This window comes from Podarcis melisellensis (assembly GCF_964234715.1).
Source record: "Podarcis melisellensis genome assembly, chromosome: 4".
NCBI lineage: Eukaryota > Metazoa > Chordata > Lepidosauria > Squamata > Lacertidae > Podarcis > Podarcis melisellensis.
This window is the reverse complement of record NC_138531.1, coordinates 52,377,891-52,401,267: the sequence shown is the minus strand read 5'-3', so window position 1 is coordinate 52,401,267 and position 23,377 is coordinate 52,377,891.

Sequence of the window (23,377 nt, the reverse complement as noted above, 5' to 3'; positions counted from 1 at the left end):
TCAGGATGAGAACAGAAATTGTTCAGTGGCGGCACGGCGGCAGTGGGAAGCCCCAATAGCTAAAGTGGTGCTTCAGGTTAAGAACAGTTTCAGGTTAAAAACGGACCTCCAGAACAAATTAAGTTCTTAACCTGAGGTACCACTGTACACTGTGAAAATACACTGGCACAAAACAGTGCCTCGATGTTTCTTGACTAGGCCATGGTTCTCTCTAGTTTTCCTCCACCAGCGTTGCAAAAATCCAGCACTTTTCTTGTTATAAAGTCTGTTCGCTAATGATTCTTGTGGCAGGATTTTCCCCATTAAAAAATAAAAGATTTTGTGGCAACTCTGCTTCTCATCAAGGTTCTTTGTTCACAGTGGTAGTCTGAATAGTGCTCCGATCTGGCCTCCCATTTACCTTTCTTCCCCCATACAGAAAACTAATGAAAGAGGTCATGTAATTGAAGTTATCTTCCTTCGGCAGAAGAACACTAACCTTGGAGCACGGCAGTTGCTCCATGAAAAGACACTGGTACTTTGAAGGCTAGTGGCAGTTACCATTTTTGTTCAAGTGTAGTAGACTTCCCTAATAAAAGAAATGTAATTGTCTTCTAAAATGTTAAAGTTTGTCTCAGTGACACTGGCAGTAACCCCTTCATTAAGCAGTGGCCAAACCGTACATTTCTAGTTAATTGTAATCCATTGGTAGTGTGTGTTAGTATAAAATCGCAGTGAAGGGCAACTGCTTGGGTCTCACTTCTTGAGGTTGCTTGATTAGGCACATTTGGAATCTTATTCTGAAATATCGGAAATTCATATAGATTGAATGACCCCATGTAGTCATTAGGGAAGTCTAGAACTAACATGCACACCAGCAGCAAATTTGACAGGAATGAGGTCAGTAGCGGACTTAAATTTGGGGGGCCCTGAGGCTTCAGCTGTCATGGAGGCCCCTTCGGAACTAGCAAGGAGGTGTGAGTAACCACTGTTATTCTTCTTCAATGGGGTTGTTTCATGACAGACCACCACACCTTTACAACATCTGTGCTACTGACTGTCAAACTTTCAGACTGTTGAAATATGAACAACAACAAAATTAATCAGTTTGAGTTGTTCCACTCAAATTGGTTTTACTAGATCCAAAAAAAATTAAGCAATATGGACTAAAGTTGCTTCTGAGGCCCGTCCAGAATCAGGCCCCCTAAAGCTTAACTTCATGAGTTTTATAGTAGATCTGCCCTTGAATGAGGTGCTTGTTTTTCTCCTGCCTGCTCCCAAGTCTTGCTTACATTTCCAGTAGACAATTTGCTATCTTTCCCAAGAGCTCTGGTATGCTGCAAGCCACACAACCAATGGAGCAGAGAAGCAACAAAGGAGACTTTCATATCCCACTAGGTTTTGTAGGCTGAAGAAGTCAGTGATGGGAGAAACTCTGTAAATGCAGACTAGGCCATCAGATCTTCAGAGCCCACTGCAATCTTACCCTAGAAGCATTTTGGTTTAGTTCTACAATACCACCACTACCACAACAGAGTCTAGACACAACCCCAGATGGGTTGATTTCCATCTGCAGAAGTTCCTGGGAGCCACCCCTGCTGCCCTTTCCTCAGACATCCTGAGTTAGAGGGGTGGCAGGAAGGCTTCTGGGAATTTCTCTGGGCAGGCTTCAAGTCCTAGACATTTGCTGCATATGTTTGCAGCTGTGCCAAGTATACCATGACACACATAGCAAATTTCGTTCCTTACTATATGGGGCAGCATGCAGGGCCTGAGAGATCTCCCAGGGCCTTCTTATAGTCACTCACTCTGCCCTGCTAAGTTTGAGAAAGAAGGGGTAGCAGGGAGGACTGGGGCTTCTCCTTGCTTCAGGCCCATGACAATGATGTAGTTTGGGAGCCTGGGTACCACATCTGCTAACTCCCCAATATGAAGTTGGATACTACTCTTCAAAAATTTGGCAACCATTCTACAAAACAATCTGTTTTGTAGTGGACTGGAACAAATCTGTCCATCATTAATTGAAGACTCTCCCCTGCCATATCATTCAGAGAGTTCTTTGAAATAGTGCCATTTCTTAGGGGCATGAAAGGGGAAAAAAGTTTCAGTTTTCAACTTGTTTTTGTTTGAAAAGCTTCATTTGTTTTCCATTAATTTACATTGCACTTCTTTTATCCCTCCCATTTTCCCCGTCTTTGTCTTTATGTCAATGAGAAGGCCCAACCAATCTTCTGCTGACTCTTAACTTTTAGGTTTCCCATCCAAATGACATGAAATATTCAGACATTCTACTTAACGCATCTCATACACACCAGTGCTCCCAATTTATTGGGATAATATAAGAAATAGTAATAAGCATTAATTAGTTTTCAACTGGAGAACAAGTAAGTTTCCTCAGGAGCTAATCTGTCAATAAAGATGCGATGAACTGTTATCTTAATTTTCAAAAAGTCATTCATCCTTTTGAAATGCACTTGGCAGCCGGTCACAAAAGCAGAAGCAATGGAATAGGAGGAAAGAGGAAGCATGCATTATTGATTTGACATATGAAGCGCCCATCATTGGTGCTAGGTGCATTTTACGCAGATCACTTACATGCACTGCTTAGACAAAAACTGAAAACCCTCTTCTGAAATCACATCGTTTTGATATAAAAACTGAAAACATTTTCAAGTGATGATTTTAAAAGTCTGTTTTCCCCCTTATTCCAGGGAAATGTGCACATCTCACTTCATCTGATGCATTGGTGAAGTAGAAAAATACCATTATGATGGTTTCAGAACATTTATGAAATATGAAGCAAATCATTTACAAATCCAGCAGACAGAAGGAACATTCACATTTTGAGGTAAGTAGCAGGAACTAACTGAATTTAGCTCAGGCTAGAAATTCAGCTGATGACTTGTGTTAGTTGTAAGAAGAGCCAGTGAATTACAACAAGGAGAACTCATTCCGTTACACTGCTGGAGACTTCGTGTGCAGAATCATCATATTTCTAATATAAAGCAGATGAATCCTGCATCTGAAGGTCGGTACTTTGAAGAAATATGAAAAGCTTGCCACTGCTATTTCAAATATTTAAGGCATACTTTTATTGAGATATAAAGTCTGCCACTGAAAATCATGAGAGACATTGTGTTCCCCATGGAGGCATACAGCAGTATGATTCAGAAGTGATACAGAGGGTATCGTTTTCTGGAATGTAGAGTTTAGTCTCTTACAGAGGGTCTATATGGCACAGGTCTACATTTTGACATACAAGCTTCAGCTTACAGTAACCAGAGTCTCTAAGAGGGCAAACTAAGGTAGAAAAATTTGCTCACTTAGTTTGTAATATATGAACAATCAGCTCTGTCTTGCTCACCTTCATGTTATTTCTATTTTACAGAAGAAGACAGCTGATGACCCAAGGCCTCCAAGAGAATCTATGGCTTAGAACTATTTCTTGCTGTGGACACTAGTCCACTGGGGCTACCAGGGCACATTTCTCCCACTGAAAATGTTGAGCAATTTTTTAAAAAAAATCCTTGTCAAAATATCAATGTCGCGTGCTCTTTCCTGTCCCACACACATTTTACACTTCCTGGAATTTACATGGGCATTTCTGTCAACCTGTTATTCTTTCACTAACCTGCTCACTGCACCACTCAGCAAAGAGGTCACTCCCGTGGATTTCCAAAAAGAAAAATCCTGTGACTGATTGAGTTGCATGAATTTCAGCCCTTTAAGGAAGGCTCCAACTCCATTTTCTGTTATGAGAACTATCCAGCATAGCCACTGTAGCAGATATGGGAGGACCAAGGACTACTCCAAGGGAAACCCCATGTAGCCTTTGACTATATCAAAATACTACATGGGTTCTGAGCGTGCTCAGAGCTGTTTCCCTGAAGGCCTAATCTCCTCTACAGAAGCAAAGTGGAGTGATAAAAAGTGGCACAGTATCTCAACTTTTCTTTCTGATTTGTCCACATCAGTCACAAGAAAACCCTACTCCCACTTGTTCCCACCCTGGCATTTTCCTCATATGGCAAGCTTGGGGAGAAATGTTTCAATTTGGAGAGATCCTGCTTAAACTCAGACATGCTCCAAATCTGCCTGAAGCAGCATGTTTCAGTTCTTGATTCAGGATTTGTATGAATTTACTGCATACCCCATGGGACGTGGGTGGCGCTGTGGTCTAAACCACAGAGCCAAGGGCTTGCTGATCAGAAGGTTGGCGGTTCAAATCCCCGTGACAGGGTGAGCTCCTGTTGCTCGGTCCCTGCTCCTGCCCACCTAGCAGTTTGAAAGCATGTCAAAGTGCAGGTAGATAAATAGGTACCTCCATGGCGGGAAGGTAAACAGCGTTTTCGTGCGTTGCTCTGGTTCGCCAGAAGTGGCTTAGTCATGCTGGCCACATGACCCGGAAGCTGTAGGCCGGCTCCCTCGGCCAATAAAGCGAGATGAGTGCCACAACCCCAGAGTCATCCGCGACTGGACCTAATGGTCAGGGGTCCCTTTACCTTTTTTGCGTGGACAGGCGGAGTCCCCAGATCCCGAGCTGTCCCCCCATCATGTGGTATAACGACTCAAGACAGCGTGCTATGGGATTAAATTGGACAAAACTTTACCTAGGGAGCATCAGGGTTATCCAGTGTTTGTGAGGGGGATGGGCCGGCTCTGGAGAACATATGTTCAAGCAGAGATAGCCGCCCCCGTTACGCCGCCGCCGCCGCAGGGGAGAGCAATGACAACCTTTCGGCGTACGGTCAAAGCCTCCCTTCAGAAACCCCTTTAACGGGGAACCCTGGTATCGCCGCTGCACAGAGGAAGATGGACAAAGGATTCCGCCCAAGGCCTGATACCGCCAAACTTGTGACGTTTTGCTCCGGGAAAGGCGAAACCTGCCAATGCAGGGAAATTCCTTTCCGGCCCTTTGACAGCGACCTTAACGTAGCAGCGCCCGCATACCTGTGAAGAAAAGTTAACCTGCAAAACCTATGAAGAAAAGTTAACCTGCAAAAGAAGACATTAACTGAGGGTGGGTAGGGTGGGAGAAGCTCTGGAGTCAAGTGAGGATTCCCAGGTAAGATCCTCCCTGTATTGTGTGGGCAGGTAATCCCTCCCCTACCTGGCCTGATCTCCTTGGCAACGCTTCCCCCAGGTGGGATTGGACAACTGACTGGGGTAGGCGGAGACCTCCAGGTATCCCACCTGAGGGAAGGCAAAGCCAAGCCTATGCTGATGGAGCCGCTAAAGATCCAGGGGCTGTGCACGTCCATGCATGCAAAGGTCGCCCCCCGTTTTATGCGGGGAGCGGTCATTAATGCATACCCAGTTTATCTACTCAAAAAGTATACCCCACTGAGTTCAGTAGAACTTACTCCCATCCCATATAAGTGTGAAAGTGTGAATAGAATGGCAGCCATAATATAAGAGAATAGAAGAAAGGAGAGTCCAGATCCTCTTCCTTCATTGCATTTTTATTACACCCAACTGCCACAGTTCAAGTCATACAAAAAACCAAGATGACACATGCCTGTCACTCTCAGAATTGCTCAGAACTTATGAATGAGCAGGAGAACAGGCTAGCCAGAATTCCAGCAGTTAGATATAAAACGGGGTTCCTTGTTTCTTTAAAGAACCAGAACCTCCTTGGAATGGGCGTCTATACAAGAGCCCTAGTAGGAGTTTATGAAGGCAGGTATGTGGCATGAGCCTGGCCAACCAATGTCTCCGTCATAATACTAGAATCCAGCACCATCCAATGAAGCTGAATGTTAGGCAGACCAAAGAAAGTACTTCTTCACACAGCACATAGTTGAAGTATGGAATTTGTTCCCATAAGACGTCATGATAGCCACTAACTTGGACGGCTTTAAAAGTGGGGATTAGATAAATTCATGGAGGATAAGGGTATCAGTGGCTACTAGCCATGGAGGCTATATTCTTTATTATTATTATTATTATTATTATTATTATTATTATTATTATATTCTACCTCCACTGTCAGTAGGCCAAAAGGTCTAGCAGGCTGGGCATTTATCCTTGCCCTGGGCACGGGACCAAGCGCCGCTATTGGACAATCAGTCCTGTGCCCAGGGGAACTCCCTCTAAATTCCTGCCCTCATTGGTCAATTCCGCAGCAGGAGGATAATCTGGCCTGCAATAGGCCAGTTCTCAGAGGAGGCTGTGGCCTGCCCGCACAGCCACCCACCCAAGAAGGACAAATGGACTTGCTAAAAATCACAGTAAGAGAGAGTGCTGTTGTGCTCATGTACTCTTTCCAATAGTCATCTGATTGGTCATTGTTAGAGCAGGATGTTGGAGGGGATGGGCAATTGGTCTGATCCAGCAGGGCTCTACTTATGATGTTGTTGTTAACAACAACAACAACAACAACAATTTATTTATTTATACCCCGCCCATCTGGTTGGGTTTCCCCAGCCACTCTGAGCAGCTTCCAACAGAATATTAAATTACAATCATCTATTAAACATTAAAAGCTTTCCTAAACAGGGCTGCCTTCAGATGTCTTCTAAAAGTCTGGTAGTTGTTTTTCTCTTTGACATCTGGTGGGAGGCCGTTCCACAGAGCGGGTGCCACTGCTGAGAAGGCCCTCTGCCTGGTTCCCTGTAACTTGGCTTCTCGCAGCAAGGGAACTGCCGGAAGGCCCTCGGCGCTGGACCTCAGTGTCCGGGCAGAACGATGGGGGTGGAGATGCTCCTTCAGGTATACTGGGCAGAGGCCTTTGAGGGCTTTAAAGGTCAGCACCAACACTTTGAATTGTGCTCGGAAATGTTCTTAATGTCAAGTTCTCTGAGGCACACTGGTATGTCACATCAGAAGAAGCCATCCATAATCCAAATCTACTGTCAAGCAAAAAGTCAAAGGGAGGTAAGCTGAACAAGCTGAGGAGACAAGGAGGCAGGTAATAAGCTCAGAGCTGAAAGATACCATTTGCCAGCTTTCGTCTTCCTGAGACAGGAAGCAGCAAGGACTCAGCGACCTTCTCAGAACAGGTGCAACTGAACAAGAGGGATGTGTTGCCCATTCCTTTATAAACCGGCAGCCAGTCGCTCCCGAGGACACAAAACTGCCAAGACTCATAACTCTGACAAAGGCCTATGCGTTAAAAAAACAAAATGAAATGAAAACAACTTTTAGTGCAGGTGGCTCACTAAGCACCGTTTACCCCACCTCCATCAAAAGGTACATGGTTTCAAGTGGTTGGAGGCTCTTTGGTGGGTGCAAGAGCTTCTGAATAAGCTGTGCACAAAACAAAGAAAGCAACGTTTTTAAGAGATAGGATGCCCCCTTCCTACTTTCTGCATAATTGACTCTTACGAACACAGAAAGAGGAAAGAGATGAATGAGAAGTCATATTTCTCACTTTCCTGTTGCATGTGGAAAGGACACATAAGAGGTTCAGTCCAGAAAGCTGGATATTAATAGCCTGTGTTTTGATTCTCTAAAAATAAGTGTGCCAGATGATGATGCAAAAAAAAAAAAACCCAACAAAAAAGGAGAAGTTACAAGGGAGCAGTTGTTGGGAGTTCACTTTCTCTTGCAAACTGCATGAGTAAATGTCCTGTTTTTCTGTCTCCATTTGCTTGACCAGGAATCTAGAGTTATTTGCTAACATGGTATGAAATGGGCTCTCCAAATTTGAGACTTATCTCACTGGACCATTTTTCTTCTTCTTCCTGAAATTAGGGGAAAGCTTTTATCAAATGTAATAGGTAAAGGTAAAGGGACCCCTGACCATTAGGTCCAGTTGTGACCGACTCTGGGGTTGTGGCGCTCATCTCGCTTTATTGGCCGAGGGAGCCGGCATACAGCTTGCAGGTCATGTGGCCAGCATGACTAAGCCGCTTCTGGCAAACCAGAGCAGTGCACGGAAACACCATTTACCTTCCCACCAGAGCGGTACCTATTTATCTACTTGCACTTTGACGTGCTTTCAAAATGCTAGGTTGGCAGGGACCAAGCAACGGGAGCTCACCCCGTCGTGGGGATTCGAACCGCCAACCTTCTGATCAGCAAGTCCTAGGCTCTGTGGTTTAACCCACAGCACCACCCGCGTCCCATCAAATGTAATATGGTGCACCAAATTTAGCATACAGATTCAGGTGACTCGGATTTTTTAAAGGTTATTTATTTATTTATTGACCCCTGTTTCAGAACATTATTGAAAACAAATATTGTGGCTGCCTGGGCTAGGGAGGACTTTGTTTATGGAGGGGCCAAGACAGTTACCCATGGTAAGCTTGGGGTACTATGATGCCAGCAGCTTCTGAAGATTCTGGCCTGCTGTTTCCAGGTCTGACCCCCATTCCAAGAGTGGTGTCATTAGCAGCAGCGCCGTGTTTTTCATTTTTCATAACATCTACTTCCACCTCAATTTTCCAAGTACCTGAGTCTCAGTTATAGAAAATACCTCTCCTGTGTAGCCTGAAGAGTATTGCCATGCTATCAATCCACAATTATTGTGAATGATAAAAGTTTGGCCAACATTCAATGGGAATTGTGTAGGACAGGACCAGGGATAGTCAGGCTACAAATTTCACCTCATCAGATAGCATTGGGCAAATTATTAATCATTTCTATTCAGTTATTGGGAGCTCCAGGGATCAATAATGGAGAGACTCCAGCTGGCAGGTCCAGGACAGAAAATTTGACAGATGAAGACCTTCACAGCATGAGGAGCCAGTGGTGAGCAAAGCTTCACCTGTTGTACTCCTGTATGTCATACAGCTGATAATCACAACAGGACTCGGAACTAGGACAAAGCTGACAGTATGCAATATATACAATACACAATATACTTTCTTCTACAATATCTAGTTAGATATATTTCCCCAAACAAGTATTTTATGATTTTCACAAAAATATGTGCTTAACAGTACAATCTTATGCTGGTCTGCTCAGGAAAAAAAGTCCCCAAGTAAAATGGAGCTGACTTCCAGGTCAGTGCAATTCAAAGTGTTGGTGCTGACCTTTAAAGCCCTAAATGGCCTCGGTCCTGTATACCTGAAGGAGCATCTCCACCTGTGTCATTCAGCCCGGACACTGAGGTCCGGTGCCAAGGGCCTTCTGGCAGTTCCCACACTGCGAGAAGTGAGGTTACAGGGAACCAGGCAGAGGGCCTTCTCGGCAGTGGTGCCTGCCCTGTGGAACACCCTCCCACCAGATGTCAAGGCAACTATCTTACTTTTAAAAGACATCTGAAGGCAGCCCTGTTTAGGGAAGTTTTTAATGTTTAATGCTGTATTGTGTTTTCAATATTTGGTTGGGAGCTGCCCAGAGTGGCTGGGGAGCCAGATGGGCAGGGTATAAATAAATTATATTATTATTATTATTATTATTATTATTATTATTATTATTATTATTATTCAGCAGTCTGTGTTACAGTGACATTGGAAGGGTACAGTGATGCTGTCAGGGCAGGACCTTAAGGCTAAAATCCAGAGCCCTCTGCAGGAGAATAAATATGAAGGTCCCAAAGGCAGTAGGGCTGTCTATTCACATCTTTAAAGTAAGTGAACAAATACACATTATTTGCATTGCTATCTGCAATCACATTAGGATGGCTAGCTATGAAAGAGGGTAGGATTCCTGCACCTTTAATAGGTAAAGGGTAAAGGTACCCCTGCCCGTACGGGCCAGTCTTGACAGACTCTAGGGTTGTGCGCCCATCTCACTTAAGAGGCCGGGGGCCAGCGCTGTCCGGAGACACTTCCGGGTCACGAGGCCAGTGTAACAAAGCTGCATCTGGCGAGCCAGCGCAGCACACGGAAAAGCCGTTTACTTTTCCGCCAGTAAGCTGTTCCTATTTATCTACTTGCACCCGGGGGTGCTTTCGAACTGCTAGGTTGGCAGGCGCTGGGACCAAGCAACAGGAGCGCACCCTGCTGCGGGGATTCAAACCGCCAACCTTTCGATCGGCAAGCCCTAGGCGCTGAGGCTTTTACCAACAGCGCCACCCGCGTCCCCTGCACCTTTAATAGGTGTGTATAATTTTCTGCATGACTATGAAAGGTACAGGAGCCCTGGCCTCTTCTTCAGCTGATCACCCTACTACAGCAAGGAAAGATGCAATGGAGGAAAAAGAAAGGTGGGTGAAAATAATGCACTCTTTCATTTTCCCCTGCTAATATTTGGAGGGAAGGAAAGAAAGTCAAAACATGAAAGGCTTATTCCTTCAAAGGAATATATTCTAGTGTTTCTTTACCTCTGGTAAAGCCCTGCAGTTGGATCAGAAGCAGAGAGCAGGTGGAAACATTTAGTGTCATGCCAGCAAAAGCTTCACCTGCTGATTTCTCAGACCTTTGCTAAGGAGCAGGCCAGGCCAAACATAGCGGTTTATTTTTCCTGGCCAGTTAGCAATCCTATTCTGATACAACTGTCCCTGTGAACATCCACAGCTAAACAGCCACAACGAAACAGCAGTAACCAAAATGGTGTTTTGTGAGAAAGCTGAAGCGTGGATGTAAACAGAAACATTAAAATACTTTCTGGCTGTGATACATGGACAGAAAGGAGCGGGGAGGGTGAGGGTGGTTTTTTTATTATTATTCAGGAGTGTGATTATATAATTACTTTATTAAAAGCCAAAAGCTAGTAAATAATTTCAAGTTTTGGAAGTGTGACAGGACTCAGGGGCAAACTCCCTGAGAAGCTTCTGAACTGTTGCCCACATTTCCCTTTGTTGTCAAGGCTGGCTCATGCAGTTAAGCCCATTTTTGTCCTTTGATGGTTCAGTTTCATGACCACCTGATAATAATTGTACACAGGTAGCATTAGTGGCTTACTACGGATGAAAATGGGGATTTGCAATGCAAGAACAGAAATGAAGTGAGGAGGGGGGAGAAAGTTTCCCTCATGCTTTCATTGCTTTGAGCCAGAGTCCCCTGCCACATCAAAGTTTGCACCACACAATACCTTGCCGTGTTTGTAAATCAGCTTCCTAATTCAGTGGCTGCCCTTTGCTGCTGCTAATCTAGAGTCAAACAATGTGCTTATTATTTTCCTGTTTCAGAGGATAATAAGATAGGCTAATTATCTCAACTGCCAGCCAGGTGCTAACTGTAAGGCTTCCTATGCCAATTACAGTGTGGTAAAACGGCTAGACTTTTTCAAGAATTTGTATCCAACCTGTCAAAATGGTGAGACCTTGGGGGTCTCATTCAGTTAAAGTGATCTACCACACAATAAAGTATAAGTGTGCATGGCTGATGTGAACATAAAGGCACACTATATTTACAGGTTACTGGAGTTACCAGATGTGTCTGTATGTCTACATAAGGGTACACATGAGCTTTTCTCTCCCATGCTTGCAAAACTACATAACCTGAAAGTGGACCAGAAAAGAGGGGATACCCCATTTTCTTTTGCAGAAGCACAGCAGCCATTTTGGGTGCTGTGATATCACATGATTTCGCACCAAGATCTCACCTTTATGGGGCCATGATCTTGTGTGGCACCCCAAGAAATGCATTTTGGGGTATCATGCAAGTACAGCCCTCCCCCCCGTGTGTATTTTGGTCACTGTGATCTTGCGCAGGTCACATGACTCAAGTGGGAGCATGGGCAGAAGGCTACAAGTCCCTGTTTGAGGACTTAAGAGGTTGGAGGGTGTGAAACTAATGATTTGGGGGTCTTTCCTGGTGATGATTGGACACCCCAAATGACACAATTATCTTAGAAAGCCCCAATGTTACCTTGCTTATTTTGGGGTGGGGGTAGCAATAACATATAAACAACTATTCTAATACTATCTAGTAAAGTATCCTGTTCTCACAATAGCCAACCAAATGCTTGTGGTAAATCCACAAACAGGACTTGAGCAAAAGAACACTCTCTTCTCTTGCAGTTTTCAGCAACTGGTATTCAGAAGGAAACTGCCTCTGGCCATGTAGGTGGAGCACAGTCACCATGGCTAGTAGGCATTGGTAGCCTGATGCTTCATGAACCTAAGTAGGAAAATTAGAAAGAATCACACCATTACTGCGCTTAATTTTTTTTATTTACACAAAATGGCTGACAAAGTAAAAATAGTTCTACCACTTGAAACGTTGATACAAGGGATACTGATACAATTAATACAAATGATACTCGATACTATATACAAAAATATTAAAGAATAGAATGGTTAGTTGTTACACAGCATATGGGTTACTTTTACTATGAGGCCTTCACCATACCTGTTCCAAATAAAAATATAGAGATAGGTGGATATATTCCTTGATTAGACTTATGGGACAGGAAATCCCTTTGGTTCCTTGAACCCTCCAGTACTTTAAAGAGGGGAGGATGATGCCTTTTAGAATGACACTGGCCAGGTGTTCTGACCAGAACTGAAGAAAACAAGAAACATGGATCAGAGGCAAGGAAATGGCAAGGAAAGGATACTAATTAAAACTTGAGAGGAATGAAAGTCTGCTCTGGCAGTAATCTATGTGGTCAGGATATCATGAAATACAGTGGTACCTTGGGTTACAAACACCTCGGGTTACAAACACTTCGGGTTACAGACTCCACTAACCCGGAAGTAGTACCTAGAGTTAAGAACTTTACCTCAGGATGAGAGCAGAAATCACATGCCAGCGGGGAGGCAGCAGTGGGAGGCCCCATTAGCTAAAGTGGTACCTCAGGTTAAGAACAGTTTCAGGTTAAGAACGGACCTCCGGAACAAATAAAGTTTGTAACCAGAGGTACCACTGTAGAGAAATGTGGGGTAGCTTTCCACCTGTATCTCAAAAGCTGAACAACTTGGGGATGCAAAGGGGATATAGCTATAGGATGGGGTGGATCAATAGGTGTAAAAAAAAATTGGGAGGGCATCTCATTATGTAGATATCTTGTTTCATAATGAAAGATAGAAGTAGTAAGCTCTAGTAATTTAGCTTCCTGCCACAGAGTTGTGGAAGACTCACAAGAAGTGTCTTAGGCACTTGTTTATTGTTGTAAGTCACTTGGAGCTACTTTTGTAAGAAAAGTAACAAAAATAGTTTAATAAATAACTATAACAACTTGTGGCCCTTTGGATGTCATTGGAATGCTAGTGACTGTTAGCCATACTAGCAGGGGCTGATGGGAGTTGGAGTCCAACAACATTGGGACACAACAGGTTCCCCACACCTGTGTGGACTGGAGGAATACATCTATGTGATTGTTTATAGACTTGATGGGTTTGCTCTGCAAATCAGTCAGTGGCAAACAATGATATATATATTTTGCAAGTAACATGAAGGTGAAACGGCTCATAATCACTTGGCCATCCTGCTTTGCATGAGCATCTACACAGCAAAGCAGGATGGCATCTGCAGGTAAGGCTGGAAAAGATTCTTGTCTGGAACCCACAACAGGCACTGCCAGCCAGAGTAGATGGGCTGAGCTTGCTAGATCAGAGGTCTGGCTTGGTTTAGGCAACTTCCTAAGCTGCCTTGTCCAGCACAGCACTCACTTCAGTGGCTGCTTGAGGAAAGATGAGCTTCGAAAAGAATAGTTCCTGGATTATACCAATTATAAATGCAGACTCCCAAGCTTCCTCACACCGTCGATTTCAGCAGCTGATCGCTTGATTCTGAAGCGACAAATATGAGAGGAAGGGGCTTCAATTATTTCCTTTTTTGTGGGGGGTTAGAAAAGGTTCTTGTAAATGAGTGATGCAAATACTGGAAACTCGGTTAAAACAACTGGATAACAGATGGCAAAAGGAAAGTGGTTTACAGTAAAGTGTTAAAGAGCAAAAGATCATTTACAAGAAGCAATTACAGAAAGAGCCCTAAGCATCCAAGGTCCCATAAAAAAAAAGTAGCTAGGCTGGGGTGGGAGACCACTTTAATGGTAGCTTTCCGCCCCCTCTTGAGCACACACACAAACACGTACACACATACACTCTTTTTTAAAAAATCTATTTTGTTTAACACACACTTCTCTGGATGATCTGTTCGTATTAGAAAGGGGAAAGTTTCACTCGGCTCTAATTCAGTGATGGGAGTGCCATATGCCACTCCTGCAAACTGGACATTGGGGCCATCCTCGTCACTCTGGGATTAGTCAGACTCATGCTCACTTGTTTTTCACAATGAGAGGAGATGAGTATTGCACTGAGAGGGGAATGCAGCTTGAAAACATCTAAATTGTAATCATAATAATAGAAAATGCAAGATTTGCATATGTGTCTTTTAATAATTTTTTTTCAGGATGGCATAAGATCTTCCACCTTTCAAGATGCTACATGGCTGACTTGGCAATGATGCCATACATGCCCCTCTCTCCTCCCCTCCTCCTTCGGGTCTCTTATTTCCCTTGAGGTTATGGGTCATCTAAATACCAAGGAACATGATACCTCCTATAGAGATGTAAATACTTATTACAGAATAAAACCGCTAAGGCAACAGACTTTCTTTGATGTCAATGCAGGGGAGAAATTGAGCTGCCAAGTTTTGATGGTGGCGGTGGTTGTGGTGGTCGCAGAGTGTGTTTTGCTTTTCAGTGTTTAGATCATTTTCCAGCCCCCACAGTCTCGTTCCTTCTGGGCAGATAAAGGTGCTGCTGTTTGACAAAAAGAGTTGCAAGAGCTTGTAAAATAACAACCCTTGTGGGAAAGCCGTCATCAGCACAATGCTAGACTATTGTCAATATGCTGTAATGCTGAAGGGATGTCTGTTAGTGTGATCATGGGTTACTCTCGTCTGTACAGTACAATGTTCTCAGCTGCAGTGCTCCCTTCCTATGCTCTGCTAAACATGTCAGAAAAGAGTAAATACTGAGACATTCCATCTGAAATGTCAATAGTACATTTATTAGAAATTTTCAACAGCCCCTAAAATATTGCTGAAATGAACTAGCAGCTCTTCAAATATTTTTAAGAAAATGGTATGTAAATAAGTATGAGAACTAGAGAGAGGTCAATGGTGTACAACTATGTACACAATTCTCAGAGTTTCCTGTGATGATGGATTAATGGTAAAACCAATCTGAGAACTATAGCTTGGGGAGTGGGAGAATAGGGGTCTCCTAACAGCTCTCAGCACCCTGAACAAACTACAGCTCCCAGAATTCTTTGGGGAAGTTAATGCTTTAATGTATGGTGTGAATGTCACCTCTCCAAGTAATCCCAGGGGGTTTTGCTGCTTTTTCACTGTAATCAAATGACTCCTATAGATTTATAAAGAGAACTTCCGCATGAAAACATGCAGTGAATAATTTCTTCAGAATACATTGACATGATATAATTCTGGAGATATATCATGCCATAGATGTCCATCTTACCTCTAGGGAACATTAAATTACAAATCTTTAGAGGAAATGCTCACAACACAAATATTACAAGAGTCGTATTGTGTTGAGGTCAACATGTCAAAAATGAGCCGGAATAAAATTTATCTAAGTGTTCATATTGGCAAAGACTGAAGAAGTATACATTAATGAAAAGAAGAGTGATGTAAAACCACTTTTTTTGATCCAGATGTTTATGCTAAATAATTTCAAAGATTCTGCTCATATAAATTTTCTTGCAGCATATTCATTGTGATGGATAGTTATTTAGAATCCAAACATTTATTTTGTATAAAGGAAGCCACCTTAGAATTCCAGTGTCCAATTGGCAAATTTCCTACCATTGACTAAATTTTTTATTCTCTCAACACATTATATTTTAATGTGGATTATATTAACCTTGCTTTAACAAAGCCTTTATGGGGAGAAATTCACTCTTCCTTCTAACCCTACCAGATAAATCTCCATGTGAGCACAATCTGGTAGAGACTAGGGATGAATGAACCTGTTAATTTTGGTACTCCTTGTTTCTCATTTTCCCACTATTAAATTCAGTTCTTCATATTTCTGCAGCAGCTTGTGAATTTGTTCTTTTGAAATCTTTATGAAAAATTAACAACATTTTAGTGTTAATTTGCCCTAATACACACATTTTTGCATGTGGGTTTGACAGATATACATATTTTTGCAAGCTGGAAATAGGGACATCCCAGGAGCAAATCAGAAGCCAAGGTGGCTTTCATAATTCTTGGACTGTACCTGGGAAATTGGGACACTTGGCGGATATGTAATATATATCAAAACAATAAGATAGGAATCCAACCCCCAAAATAATAAACACCACAGACGATCCCAGTGCATTTTGCATCCAGTGGCCTAAGGAACTTCCTAAACAAAAAAGGCCCAGCTCTTCTTTTGGAAAGTGCTAGAGAGCAGAACAACCCTACAAATAAGTGACATAAAACAGAGTCTCATCTGAAGATACTAGAGCATGATGGGAAATATTTTGGGTTTCATCCAGTGTTCTGTTATAATAATAATTTTATTATTTATACCCCACCCATCTGTGGTGTAGTGGTTAAGAGCGGCAGTCTCGTAATCTGGTGAACTGGGTTTGCGTCTCTGCTCTTCCACATGCAGCTGCTGGGTGACCTTGGGCCAGTCACACTTCTCTGAAGTCTCTCAGCCCCACTCACCTCACAGAGTGTTTGTTGTGAGGAAGGAAGGGAAAGGAGAATGTTAGCCGCTTTGAGACCCCTTAGGGTAGTGATAAAGCAGGATGTCAAATCCAAACTCTTCTTCCTCCTCTTCTTCATCTGGCTTGCTTTCCCCAACCACTCTGGGCAGCTACCAACACATATAAAAACATAATAAAATGTCAAATGTTAAAAACCTCCCGATACAGAGCTGCCTTCAGATGTCTTCTAAAAGGTGTGTAGTACTTTACTTCCTGTTGTGTTCCTTGGGGTGACATTCCTTAAATAAAATGGGCAGCTTCCTTTCCTCCCATTTCAGTCAGCTGTGTATATCCCAAATGGTTAATTAATACTAACAAGAGCTAGTAACCATTAAGTTTTTTTGACAGCTGTTCACTTAACCCACTCTGTGTTGGGTAGAAAAAAGGTTTAAAATACACTTGTAGTACAGCAAAGGGAGATTCTAGCTATCATGTAATATAAATCAGGTAACCACATTTTGAACAGTTGTTCTTGGTACACTGGCCTCTTGTTCCTTGCCCTTCAGATTCTCAAATGCAGCTGTTAACATTTTCTCACCCATCTACACAGCCAGGACTGCAAGGACTTGCTGTTGTTGTAACAGAGTAAATCATAGCTGCTTGTGAAAGATGAATGTGGAGATAGCTGCTGGCTTTAGCAAACCCACTCGCAAGGGATCTTACACAAATCTTCGTCTTAGTTAATTTTCTTCTTCCTGGAATGTTGTCTTTGCACTGAATGAAACCTTGTTCTTCCCAGATGAAATGAAAGGGTGTATCTTATAAAAGATCAGGCTTTGGGGGAAAGTTATAGCAGGCTGGGTTATTCAGGAAAATATAATTAGTAAATTGGGTTGCTGATCTCTCCGATGTTGTTCCACATCAACTACGCTATAACATGGTGGATCTGGCAAATGAGCTGACTTGATACTTCTTCCCACATTTCTTGTTGTCAGTCCTGTAGCCCAAGTGGCAAGGCAAGGCCGTGTTATTTCTGACTCACTTAGCAGTGCTTTTTTATTTTATTGGCAGCAACACTTGATTACCCTGAACCCTCCAGAAATGTCATCCTAAGGGAAAATCTGAAGGTATGCAGTAATAAAGTAATGTCCTACACAGTGATGTCCTAAGTTCATAAATATGTACCATGAGCAATACAATAGTTTTTCAATCTGTGACTGAAAAGTAGAACTGGTAGTTAAAGAAAGAAAATCATTTGACAATATTCCAGGGGCTGCGCTAACTTACACCCGAATAAATGTATCTCAGAGCCATGTACGGGCAAGATCTATTCCCAGAGCATAGTGGCAATGGCCATATATTTTCTGGGTGTCACTTCCAAGACAAAAGTGAAATCTTGGAGGGAGGAATAAAATCAGTTTATAAATTCTCTTCAGAGAAATGTGGCATGTACAAATATAATACACTATATAAGATACTAGAAACATTTCTGAAGTTCAATACTTTTGTGCCATTTATGTAATGTATTACATTTCTAATGTTATATTTATTTTTCATGTGTCTTTTTAAAAGATCCAGGACTTGCTCTCCCATAAGTAAAATCTATGCAAAAGATATAATCCTGGTTGGTGGTAGGTGATCTCAGGAGAAAGGGCCCAGAAGAAGCCATGGGATGGACCTAGGAGCAAAGTTGAATAGTAAAGTGTGTTAAAGAATGCAGTTAATTCTCCATGAGTCAGCAGAGATGATTCATTCCCCATGATGCACCAGCAGGCATTTTGTAACTTATCTATGTTATTGGGAAAATTTGGCAAGTAACTAGGTGTATAAAAGGGCTCAACAAAACATGTCTCGCCTGTAGTGGTCTCTATAGCCACAGCAGGCGCTGTAACTCTCCAATGGTTTGACTTCACCCTGGAAGGCACACTCGTCCATTGTCACCCAAGACAGATAGATGCCAGTGATGGCAAGTGGATGGCAAGTGGATGAGCCAGGCTGCAGACAGTACTGCACATTAATGGCCTGAATCCTATATCATATGGAATGGATGGCATCTGCAGGAGCCTTTCTCTCCTGCAGAGTGTAGTAATCAATAAGGTATAGAAAGGATGAGATGATATGCTAGGCAAACTGGTCCCTAACTGTATAGAGCCATAAACATCAGTACCAGCATTGATTAGGCAGAAAGAAATTCATTACTCAAAATCAGAAAATAAACATACTGGAAAATGTGGTTTGCTTAAGGTTACCAGATATTTTTTTCAAATTCCTACTAAATAGATGGATTTTGTCAGGGTACTGATTTGTAAATCCGGGGACTGTCCCTGGGAAATGGGGACGTCTGGTAACCTTAGATTTGCCCCTTTCTAAATCATGATTCACTAAGTCTTCAAATCTGCTTATGATTGCACAGAAACATGCCTAATGTATCCTCACAATATTTGCATTTTCATGGTAGGGCAACTTTTCAATGCCAAATCATCTGCAACCCTTTGGCCAAACCGTATACATTCATGCAAACAAAATGCTGATGTATGAGAGCCAACTGAACAGAAGTTTCACCACTTTAAAGAAGATTCCTCCCCCCCGCCGAACTATCTTGATTTCTGTATGCAAAACACACATGCAAGAATGATTGTTTCTTTCCCATTAAAACCCATGACGCACTGCAACCATGACATTGAAACATACCCAGGGCTTGAACGAAAGTGACCCAATATTTAAAAAGACGGATCCTAATTTGAGATTGCCTCTGGCTTAACACTGAACAGCAACAAATGTCAGTAGGAAAGCCTGCCATTCTGGATCTGCAGCCGTAGGTTAAACCGTTTCTATCTGTTCAGTATAGCTGAGCCCACGGGTGATACATCTATATTAAATTTATTGCTTTCCCACATGTAGGCAGTGAAAACACCTTTTAAATTTCCGTTCTGTCACTCCTTGAAATAAAGATCTCAGGCGCATAATCTGTTGTCATTACAAATGCTGTCTTTCACCACTGTCATTTAGTTTGAAAAGGGTGTAATTTTCATATCAGATGGTGGTGAGTTGTGCATGAAGCAGCTCAGCAACCTACAATTGCCACACATGGACAAAATGGCTTGATAGCAACCCATTGCCAGAGATCAATGTTTATCAGTCTGTTCCTTACTTCAATTTCCATTAGTGAAGAATATGATTATCTGGGGCACTTATTCATGTTTTCCCCATACTTTCTGTGAACCGGGTCTATACAAGTTCTAACTACAGTTGGTACCTCGGGTTAAGTACTTAATTCGTTCCAGAGGTCCGTACTTAACCTGAAACTGTTCTTAACCTGAAGCACCACTTTAGCTAATGGGGCCTCCTGCTGCCGCCAGAACACGATTTCTGTTCTCATCCTGAAGCAAAGTTCTTAACCCAAGGTAATATTTCTGGGTTAGCAGAGTCTGTAACCTGCAGCGTGTGTAACCTGAAGCGTATGTAACCCAAGGTTCCACTGTATTGGCATATAAAGTCCTAAATGACTTGTGACCCAAGTACTTTCCCCACTGCCAACCAACCCGGCTTTACAGTCAGAAGGAGATGTCTTGCACAGATCTTATTCAAGTAGAAGCTTATGGAAAAAGCAAGAGTCTGATTCTGTTCTAGTATGAATATGTGGTGCACTCATTAGGCTGAAATAAATCCCCTTGAATTTGAAAATAAAACCAGCTCTGCAGCTGGGGGTAGAGAGAACTGTCAGTTTCAGTTATTTTTCCAAACTTAAATTCATTTCTTTACATTTTGCAGCAATTTGTGCATTTATTGTTTTTAATCTTCATGAAAATTAATCAGTGTTTTAGTGCAAATTTGTCCTAACCAGCACATTTTTATATGCAGTTTGACTAAGGTACAAATTTTCACAAGCAATTTAATGTATTGAATTGTTTTCACTAACATATTCATTTTTATAAAGGCTTTCCATTAATATATACATTTTTGTAAACATTTGTGGTTGGTAAAACACACAGCAAGATTTAGAAAAGTGCAAATTTCGAAGAAGAGCTGTGTCTCGGTTCACACATTGCTTTGGAAAATGAGGATTTGATAGATTGAGCTTCAGATGAGGCCTGAATTGAATTTTTTCCCCATCTCTACCCATTGTCTAAAAACAAATTACCTGTAAGAAGGAGGACTTCAAACCCTGCAATTGCTTAGCCAAAGGCTTCCAGCAAAATAATCAGGGTAGGAACAATAGCTAAACAAGTCAGGGGCAGCTGTTTCCCCCCCTTTATGGCCATTACAGAACCCTGAAACAGCAGCAGCTGGATTAGCAAGATCTAAGACATGTATGGGGGACAATTGTGTGGACGTGAGATAGTTGAAAGCCCAGATTCTTGTGCATCGGCAGTACTGCCTTTGAAAAGTGCTCAGAAACTTCAACCGCTCCTAGGGGCACCACATTGAGGGGGCACGGTCATGTGACGTGTCACGTGACATGATGGGCAGGATGCGTAGAGGGCGATCTCTGTGCTTGCTTATCCCAGGCCCCACCCAAGTCCTGGGCTGCCGGGCTGCCAGATTGCGGCTGGGACGAGTGAAGCAATGATCGCCCGCAGTTGTCCCAGATGCCGCCTGGCTCCTGGGCTCCCAGCCGGAGGAACAATTCAAAGTTCTGGTTATGACCTATAAAGCCCTATATGGCTTAAGCCCAGGCTATCTGAAGGACCGTATTCTCTCAGGCTCTGAGAAGAGGCCCTTCTCTCAGTCCCACCACCCTCGCAGGCATGCTTGCTGGAGACATGTGGGAGAGCCTTCTTGGGGCCTCCTCCCAGTACTCCCTTCCTGGAGAGGAGCAGCGCTGTCTTGCTGCTGGTGTTGAGGGGGCTGACGTCTGATGTCAGGCACCATGTCAAGCAACATGATGTAGCACATGCCACGTCACGCAATGTGCTGACTTGGCGCACCACATTGCTGCTCAGTATTAAGGGGCCCTGGTCCCCTCCTTAAGAACCTCTGGCCCCTCCGCTGGCACACCTGCTAGAAAGGGTAGACTGGCTTCCTCCTTGTTATGCTTCTGCTGGCAGGTGAAGACTATTTAATTGCTGCAGCTGAAGGCTTTCAGGAACTGATAGGTTCTTAGGAAATGGCTTTTAATAGTGCTGTACTGTTATTACTCTTCACCTAAAGTGTGTGTTCCTTAATTTTCAGTTACATCTCAGCATCCAGCTTTTCGGAACTAAATGAAGGCAGGGAAGTGCAAGAGGACTGCCACCTCATACACTTTTGCCTAGCAACCTCTGTACACAGAGGCAAGGAAACAGATGCTTGAACAGGAAGTCCTCCATCAATTTGCCATTTTGCAACCATGCACGTAGCAGCAGCTCCCTAAAGCCGTTTATAGGAAAGTAAATTTGAAGCAAAATTAATCTTAGAAATGCTTGTGAAAGGTGAATTGTGGCTTTCTTCCCCATGGATTTTTTTTTTAAGAAAAAAGAAAACTCATTGGAGACTTAAAGAAGGCTTTGGTATGTCTGGATACTAATTGTTTAGTTGTCTAGACAGTGATGATATTATTACCAAGTTATGTAGAGATACTCTCTTTGTCACTGTTTCCAGTGCTGCCTACATGGATTGCTTCACTCAGTTCTGTTGACATGTGCAAAAGCTCCCTTGATATTTATTTTTCTCATCTAGGCAGAAATACTGCAGGGTTGTGTTTCTTGTTTGGGTTTTTTTAAAAAAATTAAAAAATAAAATCCTGCATACAATGAACCATATACTTTAAAACACATCTTGGGATTAAAGACAGGAGAAAACTCAACAGAGGAAAAACAGGTTATGCCACATGTTCAGAACAATAGTTATTGAATGGAGGATTTGATCCTGTTGTGTGCTGCTTCAGGGCACAGGGCATCAGGTAGAAGGAAAGGCAGGCACTGGGTAGGAAGAAGAGGTCAGGCAGGAAAGCCACTTATGAAAGAACATGCCATGCCTAAAGCCATCCTTCGTCATCACCTTCTCTCAGGAGGATGCAACCAGCCCGGTAGGTGCCTGCTAGTACCTACCTAGGCCTTTGTGCAGTTTCTTTTTCTTCCCGTCTCACCTCTCCTGCTTCCCACCAGATACTTGCCTCTCCTTCCTGCAATGACAGTCCTGGAGTGCACTGCAGACCTGGCCTGCAGTGATCTGGGGCTGTCTCCACTCAGGTGAAGTTGTGTTCAATGTGAATATCCCGCATCTGATTAATGAAGCCAGGTTTATTCATTGTAAACATTTCTGCTTTGTTGTTTTGAAACATGCAGAAAATGTCTCTCTACATTTCTTTTCATAATAGCCAGAAAACTTTCAGCTACTTTCAGCAGCCAGAAGCATCATAGCCAGACACTGGAGAGACCTGTCAGGAGTAAGCATGGACCAATGGTACCAAATAGTATGGGAAACAGCCTTATTAGAAAAATTAACCAATAAACTGAAACTGACACAGTGACAAACAGAAGAAGACACCTTCACCCCGGTACGGCTCCCCTTTATCACATACACAGCCCAACAAGACAACGACAAAAACCCACCAACAGCATACAAATCAATATGGCTAACCTGATCCAAAACACCCACCCACCCCATTCACACATGAAAACAAAGACCACCACAGCCAACCACAAATGAACAACCACACCCTAGGCCAACCCCAACCTCTCTCACCACCAAAGGAACACAAGCGAACAACAAAGAACCTGCACAAGCAACGCTGACACCAAACCCTGCATATAGTAAGTAAAATAGTGACACCGTCGCCCGACCCCACGCCCACCCATCTTTCCCCCCCTCCACCTCTTTGACCCTTTTCTTCCCAATGTCTCAATAAATGAAACTGATTTGTAAAAATGTTACATGGGGGGGGGGAATACGAGAGAGACATTGCAAACACTTTTGTAAAACAAGAAAATCTTTAATTAAAAAAAATGCAAAAAACCCAAAAAACAGAAAACC